Source organism: Tympanuchus pallidicinctus, unplaced genomic scaffold (genome assembly GCF_026119805.1).
Source record: "Tympanuchus pallidicinctus isolate F22 unplaced genomic scaffold, pur_lepc_1.0 scaffold16, whole genome shotgun sequence".
NCBI classification, from domain to species: domain Eukaryota; kingdom Metazoa; phylum Chordata; class Aves; order Galliformes; family Phasianidae; genus Tympanuchus; species Tympanuchus pallidicinctus.
The window spans coordinates 18,087,918-18,097,887 of NW_026294679.1; the positions used below are offsets into that span (position 1 = coordinate 18,087,918).

General features: G+C 47.1%; 1 long non-coding RNA gene across 1 annotated transcript in view; it reads right to left on the reverse strand.

Annotated features, from left to right (window-relative positions):
* LOC128078179 (uncharacterized) overlaps positions 1–9,970 on the reverse strand; it is a 314,575-nt gene that overhangs the window by 5,460 nt on the left and 299,145 nt on the right. Inside the window, exons 6-10 of the long non-coding RNA XR_008205356.1 lie at positions 9,098–9,206; positions 6,477–7,878; positions 5,793–5,890; positions 5,257–5,406; positions 848–4,024 (exon numbers count right to left, since the gene is read on the reverse strand). This is a non-coding gene — a long non-coding RNA (uncharacterized LOC128078179). The remainder of the gene's footprint in view (positions 1–847; positions 4,025–5,256; positions 5,407–5,792; positions 5,891–6,476; positions 7,879–9,097; positions 9,207–9,970) is intronic.

The following is a 9,970-nucleotide window of genomic DNA, read 5'->3' on the forward strand; positions in this document are numbered from 1 at the left end:
AGGGCTGCCCCTCACACCAGCCTTTCCCTGCCACACTGCCAGGGGCTCCATCCCAGCTCTAGATTCCCAGCAGCACAGGCAGCCCTGGGCCAGCCCTGCAGCAGCCACAGCAGCATGGGGAAGGGGCCCCATTGTCTGAAGGCCTGTGCAATACACTTCACATCCCTTGGTCATCTACATTATTAGAGTTGGCTTCCAGTTACCACAAAGAGATGTATGGGGATCAGTTACTATGCTGGCAACCCTGTTCACAGCTTTGGGATTGGAACTAAATGATCTTAAAGGTCCCTTCCAACCCAAGCCATTCTGTGACTCTATGATTCTATGATCTGAAAGATAGGTGCACCTTGAGTATGGACATCTACGGCTTCAAAGACCTGATTATGAGAGCATGAAAACAAGCTGCAAATAGCTGAAAAGCCTGGGTTTACAAACCAATCACTGTACCTTCCTGAGGCAAACACTGAAGCATACATGTATCTAATCAGTGTCTATCCCAGAATGTGCATAACAACCCCAAAACCAGCAATTACGGTTGTGGGATGCTTGTGCAGCTTGTGTGCTCTAATGTCACAGAACCATAGAGTCACAAAATCATTAAGTTTGGAAAAGGCCCCTAAGATCATCTAATCCAATTGTTCACCTACCACCAATACTGCCCACTAACTACATCCCTCAGTGCCACATCTTCACATTTCCTGAACTCCTCCAGGAACAGTGACTCCGTCACCCCACTGGGCAGCCTGTGCTGATGCATTACCGCTCTGAGAAGAAATGTTTCCCAATACCCAACCTGAACCTCCCCTGGTGCAACTTAAGGCCATTACTTCTTGTCCTTTTGGCTCACCTGAAGATGGTCTGCACCTCCTTGATGGAGACTCAGACAGGCTGCCTGACAGATTCTTCTCCTTAGAACACGTTTTCTTAGGAAGATTCACATCTGAGCTGTCTGTGAATTCACGGCATTTTCAGCAGCTTGTGCTGTTCAAAGTAGCAAAACTGAAGCCCTAGAAAAAAATACTCCAGAAAACTGAGCATCTTCTCTTTTGACAGATCCTGAAAAAGCCCTCTGATCACTGGTTCAGAATGACGTTTCCTTTCTAATGTTATTTGGATGCTATTAGACAATGTTTACAGAGTTCAGTCACCAAAATAAGCATACTTTTTCACATTGAACAAGACATTTAATTTGATCAGAACTGATGACTTTTTTCCTCCCCCAGCCTGTTGATTTGCAAAAAAAGAAAGCTTCGGTGGAACCAAAACAAGATTATGGCCAGATACGTGCATCACTGAAATTGCCTGCAACGCGTAAATCTGCTGTTTGCCCACTCCCACTACACGCATAATTTTGTTTTATCACTTACAGTCCCGGGGTGCTCACACAACTTGGCAGTCAGTTTCCCAGCATGAAATTACACCTGTCTGGAAAAATGCACAGAATATAGACAGGCAGAGCGATATACAGAGATGGGCTCTACTTGCAAAGCAAGCGCTCAGATGGCCTGAGGGCTATGACAAAACAGACACGGTGTCAGTGTCACAGCCCCCAGGTGCCCTGGCAGCGTTCAGTGGCCCAGAGTCTGTATCACCACAGGTTCTGTATGCAGAGGTGTTCACTGCTGGCTGTGAGTCTCTGTGCATCTTATACATCTGGCTATCATTCCAGGTTTTGATTTCTGTGCTCCCTCTGCACAGTGCTAAGCCAGGCTTGATGGCTCCCCACGAGAGCAGTGAGCAAAGCCAGGCTCTAGTCAGGTGCCTCGACAGCATTGACACCACATGGCAGGTGATCCTGGCTGCACTGCAGTCACATGAAGCCCAAACCTGAGGGCTCTTCTGCAAAGGAGACCTGAGCCCTTTAAGGAAGAGAGGAGCAGAAATCAATTGTCTGCTCGCCTTCCTCCCCAGGCCCCCCTTTCTCCCTCCTCCATCACCACCACCACCACACACGCACCCTATTCACCCTGCTGGAAGGTGACATTTGCTATTAACCTTATATTGGGCCATTTTGTAAATCAATGTCACTTACATTTAATAACAAGTGTAATCAAAGGAATTATGCAAATTTAATTTGATGCTTCTTGAATTATGCAAATCTGCACCACATATAATGGCTTCTGACATGTGCCCAGTTGGAGAACGTTCCATTACCTCCTCTCTTATTACCCCTATTATTATTTTTATTTTTTTATCCTGTGGTGGGGGGGAGGGAGAAGGGAGGGAGAGGCAGTTAGGCTTGGAGGCAGGGGGGACAAGTGAGTGCAGAGGGAAGAGAAGGGAAAGAAGAGGGGTGGTAGAGGAAAGCGCTTCTTTGCCTGCATTTCTAGTAGCAAAGCCTCCTGAAGGCATTTCTGTTATTGTTATTGCAGAGCAAGGAGAGTGGGGCAGGGAGGGAGGAATGGGGATGGGGGGGAATCATTTCCCATGAATGGCTTTGCAGGCAATAATACTATAAGCCTCTGATTCTAAATTACTGCCCTTCCAGTCCTATCTCCAGCACAATATTACTCTCCTCAGCCTCCTCTTCCTGAATTATAAGGCAAGCTGGGGGAGGGTGAGAGAAGAGGGGAGCAGAGTGGAATACACAGGGCAAATGGGTGAAAAAGGGGTTAGTTCTTGTTGCTCCAGGGCCACCCCAGTCTTACTGGAGAATAACTCTTTTTTTCTCCCTCTTGGCTTTCCCATCACTCGCTCATTTCCTTGCATGTGACCCTGAGATCAGAAGACAGATTTGCCACAAACTGCTGTATCTTCTCAGAAACTTGTGGCATCAGTACCCAGTAGTAATGCTCTTCCTTCTTTTGCAACAGCTTGTGGTCCACAACACTACAAGTCAGCGTGGACCAGCCTCCTCCTACACTGCTTTTTCTCATTAGAGAGGATTCAGTGAGCAGGGCTGGGTCACATTTTCCTCTTCTGTACTACTCACAGCAGCCGCAGAGTGACTTTTCAGGACAATTGATACAGTGTGACCTTAGGCAAAAGCAGTCCCACGTTTGTCTCGGTATCTTAACGCTTGTACAGTGCAAATATAGAACTTAATCTGTCTTCTGGAAGAAGGAGAAGAAAGAGGAGACAGCACTTTCAACAGTTTCTGTGCTCCTCTGATGGAAGTTGGTACATGGCAAGAGGGCATGCCTCCACCATTTCCATAACGGAATGAGTCTCTCACCGGAAATCTCCCTCTGCCTAATTAGAGAGGTGAATGGCAGAGGAGGATTTCTACACTTCTTAGTTCGGAGACTTGACTTCTGAACAAGATGCTGTCTTATCATGCTGTGAACTTATGAGTTTTAAAAGGCTCCATTTACACTTACTATGTTTTCTTCCAAAATGCTGCCAGAACACTGATTTTGTTCCCTCTTTGCTCTCTAAATTTCTGTTTCATTACATAGTCCTGAGAAGACTGAAGGGGTTTTTTTGCTAATGGAAGGAAATTTCTAGAAACTTACTCTGCAGCTGGATTTAAAACACTGCAAAGTAGAAGATTTTTTTAGTTGATTTTTTTTTCCTGCCTGTCAAAAAAAGGTAAAAGGTGAAGGTTTTATTTTTTAATGGGATATGTAATTTGCAATGTGTTCTCATAGAAACTTGTTGTTAAGGAATTGCCTTCACGCTTTCCAAACTGAAAACATTTTAAAGTTCATGTGGGAAAAACCACATTTCAGTCAGATTTTTATAGCATGGTTTTTATCGATGATGAGGTGAGATGCATCTGTTTACCCTACACGTGCTGATGGTATCTGGCAGCACCACCAGCACCTTTCCAACATCATCAAATCACCACCACTGCCACCAGCTCTCCTTGGGGCCCAGACAGAAAACAAGGGCAGACCTTCAGCTGTGCCGGCAGATGGAAATCCTGCTGGGATGCCCGGGCCCAGTGTCTGCTCCAGCCCTCACCCAGGCCCAGCATGGAGGTGTCTGTCAGGGGAACGTCAATATTTGTATCTGGCACTTGCTCACTTCCACATGTGGTTGTTGATTCACTGCCCAGAGACCCGTGTCTGTCATTAGGAGGCTGAAGAGAAGAATGAAGCTCATTTCAGAGTCAAATACATCAATAATCTCTGAAGTCCCCTTCTGCCCAAGGTTTCCAGACTGCACAGAGGAGAGAGAACTTGCCTTCTCTTACTTTTATTTGCCTTGCCTTTTTTTGCCTGGCCTTGCCATGAGAACAGATGAGACTCATTGCTCCCATAGGCATGGGTGCGATCAGGACCCACTCCTGTCTCCTGGCACCAGGTGCTGCACAGGTAGAAGTTCCCATCACAAAGAGCTGCAGCTGAAGCCATGCTGCTGCAGGTGCCCACCTCACACAGCCCCTGGCTCTGAGGATGCTTCTGGATAAGGAGGTTAATGAGTGCGTGGAGCTGAACTTGTCCCTGGCGCTAAGCCTGCTGAGGTCAATGGAGGCATCGCACAGCCCAAAGGGGCCTATTCCTGAATTCCAGAGGTGTTTAGCAGATACAGGTGCCTCTCCCGTAGAGAGCTCAGCTCGTAGCATGCTGCCTCATAGCTGATGTTTCTGGGCTTAGCTCTCCATGGAGCTTTTCAGGGCAACATCACTGAATGACTCCAAGTGTGAATATTCCAGGATAAAAGGGATTTGTTGGGAATAGCTGTTGGAAACAGCCCTGTATGTGTGGAACACCCTGTAGGGCCCACAGCAGCCTGCATTACCCAGATGAAAGTTAAAGCTGGATACACTGGTAATCATTGAGACCTATGCTCACTGCTTACAGTGTGCTCTCCTGCTTCACTGCATGATAGTCCCATAGTCTCACAGCCTTTCACCTGGGATCATGCTTTCTAAACATACTGATGCTGACTCGGAAATAGACCATGTGAAGTTTCCAGGTCCAGGCTGAAAGACCTTTGTCCCATTGCCAGAAGGAGGGATTTGCTTGGCCTGGGCTCTGGAGGGGGCATGCTGGGCTTCCCACGGGTAAATAAATAGAGTGGGGAAGTGCCCTGGAGGCCATCATTGACACAAGGGTTCTAAAATGGGCTGTTCCCAGCAGGAGGCCCCTCTGCTTGAAGTTTACATGCTCTCCCCTTCCCTGGAAATCACAGGTCATCGCTTGCAGCCACCTCCTCCCCACTAAAACTGTAATCAGCTAAGAGCCATAAAAACACGGCTTAGAAAGGGTTGGGAATGTGACCTCATGAGAAAGGAAATGCTGACCAAGTAAGCATGAAGTATCCCAGGAAACAGTTTGGAAAGAACAGGCTGAAGGTGCAGGAGAATACCTTGTTATGGAAGATGGTGAAGGCTCCACTCCACGCTTCAGCTTCCTCATCTGCAAGGTGGAGATGACAGGGCACAAACCCTCACTCCACAGAAACCACCAGCAGGGACTCTTTTGCAATATCACTCCGCTGGCATCATTGGAGGAATCTCTGCTGAGCAAGGAAAAAAGAAGTGCTGAGGGCGATGTTCCATTTAGCCTTCCCTGGGCAATGCCAGAGGATGGAGATTTCACTGGGAAGGAACCAAAGTTTCTCCTTCCTCTTAAGGCAAGTGAAAGCAGGATAAAATTTCATGAGGAGTGGGTCTTAGTCTGGTACCAAGGAACAGGATGTAAGGACTAGATAAGAAACACAGAAACTGGACAGGTAGACCAGCTAATTTTTTTATAAAGAACTAATTCTATATTTTGTAATTACGTCTTTAGTGACTTCTGGGCTCTGCATTACATAATTTGCAATGCTCCCACACCTTCAGGCTCATTTCTCACTTCTCCAACCCCAACAAATGGGTGCAACCCTGCCTGCAGATATCCTACCCAGTTATTCCTGCTTCATCCCAGGGCAGTAGTCCTGTACAGCCAGCCATGCTTGGTTTTCTCCTTCAACATCCGTTCTGAGAAGCTGGCTCTTGGCACTGCAGGGAGAGGGATTATTTGTTCTTTATTGATTTATGGAAAGGAAGGAAGAGGGTGAAAATTGCAACGAAAGGGACAGCCAGCAAGATGGCAAGGAAGAGAGGTTAAAAATGAAGTCATCATCTAATTGGCCCGCAGTGAATTATTCACATGTATAATCTTTTTTAAAAAAAAATTCAGCACAAGGCAATGCAAGTAAATGCTGTTCATGTTTAAAAGTCATTTCCATAAGTAAGTGCAATTTCTCTACTGTTTGCCCCTGTTTAATGAAGTGAAATCTTGTTTGCATTCCTCCCAATTTCCCAACGAAAGGCGCCCAAGCGTTTGCACCAAAATTACTCGGCCCAAATTAAAACCCTCCAACACTTTAAAAAAAAAAAAAAAGGAGAAGGGGGGAAAAATAAGACTTATTTTTAAAATGCCTTAAGTGCATCCCAGCATCCTAATTTATTTTTAGACACTCGTTATTAAGAGTAGTAGTAAGTTTCCCCTTCTCTCTCGCTCTCTCTCTTATTTAAATGAACTTAATGGCAATAGATGCAAATGTCTGGAAGAGGAAAATAGTTAACATTTATTTATTCTTACTGTTGTCTCTTCCCTGGCTGGTGTCATTAGAACAGTTCGTTGCATCCCATTCGCTCCCATTAGCTCTGCTATCAGAGCCACCCAGCACGACTCCAGCACGGCTCGAAGTGCTTTCTGCGGCCCACATAGGGACTACATCATCATCTCCGAGGCACTGGCTTAATGACAAGAAAAAAAATTGGAATATATTGCACAGCGATGTGGGGAAACAACAACAAAAACCACCACCGCTGTTGTTGCCCATTGCTGCCCGCTCTTGATCCAACAACGTGTGGTTCTCCATTGGAGGATGGACGGACGGAACTCAGCACTGGGACAAACGTGCTTTCACAACCCACTGATGCAGGCAGTGTGCAGGGAAATACGGCAACAGGGACCCAGAGCGCTTCCAGATGCCCTCAGAGGACCCAGCAGAGCTGCGTTCCTGGTGGTGCAGCAGCCAAAGTCCCTCTGCAGTGCTGTATAGGGTGGATGTCCCCAGCATGGCCTGCTCCTGCCCACGCATCATGGCCTGCCTGTGTCACCTGTGTCACAGCACAAACATTCCTTCATGGAGTGGGACCAGTCCTGGATCCTCTCCATACCGTGAGTGTGGTGGAGGACATGTAGGCAGGAAGAGAGGCAAACCTCCTTGCAAGGAAGGAGACAGGTCCCTGGGTGCCCTGGCACGGAGAGGAAGGCAGTGAGAGGCAGAGAGAGATCCAGGGCTGTGTGACAGCGCCAGCTGACAAAGCAGCATTTGGGAGGGAGGACATCAGCATCTGCAGCGCTGACACATAAAAGAGAGGCAGCAGCTCTCACAGGCGGGGACTGAGGCACTGAGAGGGCCCTCCCCCTTCCATAAAGTTGACATTGTCTCCCATGATAACTTTTCTGCTGAGGTAGGAGACACTTTACTGCAGAGTTGCACACAGCAAGTAGCTGCCCTCCCCCCGCCCCTTCCCATCCTCTCCCTCTCCCTCTCTCTCCAGCATCATTTACATCCTTAATTAGCTGTAATTCTGCAGTGCTCATTAGGGAAGGACTGGAAAATATCAAGGAGCCTACAAGCAGGGGGCTTTGGGGGAGAGGGAGGAAGAGGGGGATGCGGCACCAGGCTGAGAGGGGATGCCCAGGGCTGGGCTGCAGAGCCAGGAGCCAGGAGCTGCTCACTTAATTTAAGTGGGATAATTACACTAATTTGGGAGCACTGATCCAGTGATGGGGTTAAAGAGGCCACACTGTCCCACCTAGAAAGGCAGAAGTCCAGAGAGCAACAGCATCTGACCAAGAGGGCTTGTAACTTCCCTGCTGGCGGATGAGGTCTCTCTGCTGGGTCATGCAGCCCCTCATGTCAGTGGTCAGATCCAGGGGGAGGGCAGACTTCCCTCTGCTCTGAGGCAGGTAGCCACACAAACCTGCACTAAGAGGAAAAAAAAAAAAATAAGAGAACAGAAGAGAAAGTAAGGAAGAAGAAAAAAAAAAAAAAAGAAATTAGAACTCAAAACTAAAGCCAAACATTAAATCCCACACTGCTGAATGGAGTATTTTCTCCAACCCCAAATGGATAAACAGCGTGAAGTTTTGTTGTTGGCCCAGTTATTTGATGTAATTACTCTGGGGACCAGCAGCAGACCTGGGCAGTTCTTGTCTGGACTCCTGTTAGCTCAGAAGTGTGCACACAGGCAGGGTGCAGCCCTGCCTCTTCACAGCCCCAAGGTACAAGACCAGTTAGGAGGCACGACAGCCTCCTTGCCTTAGCTGCAGGACCAGGAACAAGGAGGTTAAGTGCATTGGGCAAGGACACAAAGAAAAACTGGCAGAACCAGGAGGTGACCTCAGATTTCCCAGTGTCTCTCTCTGAACTGCTAATTGCAAGCCATCTTTCCTTATGCTATAGCACATGGACGTTTGTATGCCCACTTGCACTTGCTATTCTAGGCACACACTTGGCTATTTTTTAATTCACTGCCTCGCTGTATCTTTGCTCGAGGTTAGATGTGCATGTAAAAGACTATCGGGGAATTCAGTGAAGTTGACAGAGACGGTCTTTGCAAGTCCATCCTCCCACTTTTCACTTACTGGTAATAATGTGAGCCTACAGTTCCTTGGGGCTGAGCTGTGATGGTGTGTCCCACCAAAGACTCAAAATGATTACCAGTGCATGTGGCATTGATGCTTGTTTTGCAAATATAAGGGCACGTGCACAAATGGGAACTTGCACTTTCATATATCTTCCTCTGAATGACTTCTATTTTCACCTCATGAAGACATTTATTAACATCTTCAAATTCCCTCTAGTGTTTAGATGAAACTTGCCATAACAGAGAAACAGAATATATGAATGTGCCAGAACAACTCAGGAGAAAACCCCAGTGAAATGCAGCTTTAGTGGAGTGCCCAGGATCTTTGCAAAACTGCGTTTCAGTGGATCATAGTGCTGGCTCTGGGGTTTAACACAGATTAACACTTAACCAAGACAACTACTTACACCATTCAAGCAAAGACAAATCTGGCCCATCTTTTGCTATTAACTTCTGGCTTCTCATGTACTGTTTGGTTCATAGATCAGAAAATAAAATTTCCAGCTCCATTCACTCTATGTGAAATTCAAGTTGCAAAGAAGTGGCAGTGGAGATTACCTGGATCTTTAAAGCAGCACCTTCTCTGCACTTCCAAAGGACCATTTAGTCAAGATTACCAGTGACAGACTGACAAAGCCAAACCTTCCGAATGGATTGTGTCCATTATCTAGTATTTGGGAAGAAGGATGAAGATCAGGAAAAAAAAAAAAAACAACAGGCTAGCTCCCTATTGGAGATGTTTGGTCTGTACAAGGACAGGTGCCTCATCACGGCCTTTCATAGGAAGGGCTATAGATTCCCAAGCTGCACACCTGCTGAATCTACATGAGAGTCTGTGAGTTGCTACTGGATAGCTGAAGGCATCAGCTATAAGAGTTTATTTCCCTGGCCCACCTGCCCTTGGGAGCATCTTGTGGAGAAATGGGTCTGCACCCAGCAAGGCCTCCTGCTGAACCCACCCCTGGGCACCTCACCTTTCCCAGAGGGCTGGGGCAGCCAGAGGGAGACGGATAGCCCGGGAAAGCAGCGGGTGAAAAGCAAACTCACACTACATAAATTCTTAATGCTGTTTTATAAGGACACAACGTTGTAACAACTTGCCAAGAACAACACTGAAATTATTTCAAGGTTTCCCATTTGTTTGTAAAGTGAATATTAAAAGTGCAGGCAGCAGTCTCCCGGTATTCCCCTGGGAACTGTTAGTGTCCGTGGTAACGAGGTCATTCCTTTTTTATTAGGAGATGGGTTTCTGTAAAGTTAAATGTGCTGACAGCCTCTTGCCTTTGATGTTGGGTTTCACCTCCGTCCCTCCTGCAGATATTGCCGCTCCTCCCTCGCAAAGACACATCCCTGACAAACAATCTCCCTTCTGTCTCCCCTGCTTGTTTGTTTAGATGCATGATAGGCAGCTCTGCTAAAGGGCAGCACAGG